Consider the following 2,072-nt stretch of genomic DNA (forward strand, 5'->3'; position numbering starts at 1 on the left):
TTTTTTTTATATATATTTTAGTTTCAGCATGAAATTGGTACTTTATGTGTACATTGATTCCGATTTGCTAATTGTATTTCGATTTTCTTTAAGTTCTTTAGGCTCACAGCTACATGATCTATAGTATTTGTACCTTTTATTGTATTCTAAATAGCCACTGTAATCATGATAATATAATTCAGTAACTGTAGTATACCAGGAAATTTCTAGCTTAACTTATGGATACGATCAGTGTTGTGCAAAGATAACTTTAAAATTATCTAGATAAGATAACAGATAATACGTTGAAAATTAATCTAGATAAGATAACAGATAATAGAATAACAAATTTATCTAGATAAAAGATAAGATAACCTCCTTTTTATCTAGATAAAAAAACAGATAAATATACAATTTTTAGGTTTTCTTAAGACTTTATAAATACAATTATAATGTATACACATATTTATAATTTTTAAGTTAATATAATTTATTATTTTACATAAAAATCAGGACCTTGCATCCGAGGTAAGGGCTACCGTAAAACCCCTAAAAACTCTCAAAAAATCAAATATCTGAAACCCATATGACCCAAATAACATTAACCCGAAACCCGAATAATTTTGTTTTCACAATCTGCATGTGATATATAATTTTGTATGTACTTCTTGTTGTGAGTTCGACTATGTATTATTTAAATCCTAGATTTAAAAAGAAAATTTTTCATGAATTTCTTACTAGAAATAATTTGCAAATTTTCGTCATTTTTACCTATTTTGTCAATATTTGAACTTTAGATGCTTATAAAAAAAAAAATTGTGACTATGGATTTTTAATTTTTTTCAATTGCCTTTGAAACAATATAAAAGGAACCTTCTACTAAATTTTCAAGCTTTTTTAACCAAAAAATATGATTTTATTGATATTTATAGAAAAAAAACTAAAAAAAATGGAAACTTAAAATGTCCGTTAAGAGCTCAAAATAAATCAAAATATTTGAAAAATGTTATGGTGTATAGAAAATGCTAATATAAACATTCAGTCAAAATTACAAGTACCTACAGTCTTTTTTTTTAGAGTTGTACCAAAAACCAAAACCGATTTATTATTTTGATGTAATTCAAAAACAAACAACTGTAGACACCTGAGATTTATATCATATGTTTATTTATCAATTCATATGATTAATACAATTTTCCAAATATTTTCACTTGTTTTGAGCTGTTTACAGACAATTTAAAATTTAAATTTTTGGTTTTTTTTTCTATAAATATCAACAAAGTTTTATCTGTTGGGCCAAAAAGTGTAAAAAATTAATACAAGGCTCCTGATATATTGTTACAATAGCAGTTGAATAATATTAAAAATACATAGGCACAATTTTTTTTTATAAAGAATTAAAGTTCGAGTTTTGACAAAACGTATCAAATTTAAAATTTATTAATTATTTTGTAGTTAAAAATTTATAAAATGATCAAATTTTATAACTGAGGACTAAAAATTTAAAACAATGTTCTACGTAAATAGGTTATATAATATAAATTACTTTATTCACCTTAATATAATCATAATAGGCTGACTGACCGTTTTCACTCAGAATCGTTTTTCTTATACAATGATTTATCATTGAATTCAAATATAACAAATACATTACAACGACATGCTCGACTCTACAACTGTACAGCAGAACGGGGTCAGGGCTGTATTTATGTTTTTTGTGCCCAGGTTGGTCAATAATAATTGTACACCTCCCACCAAAAAAATAAAAAATTATTTCGTTTTTTTATTGTTTTGTTATAATTCTTTATTGATGCAAATTTTCTTAAAAACACATAATATGATGATACATTATTTTAAAATTGTTATCAAGATCTATTACAACATACAATTGCAAACTATAAAAAAGCAAGTAAGTGGATGTCGCTCTGCTGTACAGTAGATTACAAGTGGGTCATTTTATAATGGTTGTATTAGACTTGAATTCAATGATATAATATCATTGTATAAGAAAAACGATTCTGAGCGGAGATGGTTTGTCAGTCTGGATATTTTATATTTTGTTATTATTTATTTTATCATGAAAGTTGAATTAA

This window comes from Acyrthosiphon pisum, chromosome A2 (assembly GCF_005508785.2).
Source record: "Acyrthosiphon pisum isolate AL4f chromosome A2, pea_aphid_22Mar2018_4r6ur, whole genome shotgun sequence".
NCBI lineage: Eukaryota > Metazoa > Arthropoda > Insecta > Hemiptera > Aphididae > Acyrthosiphon > Acyrthosiphon pisum.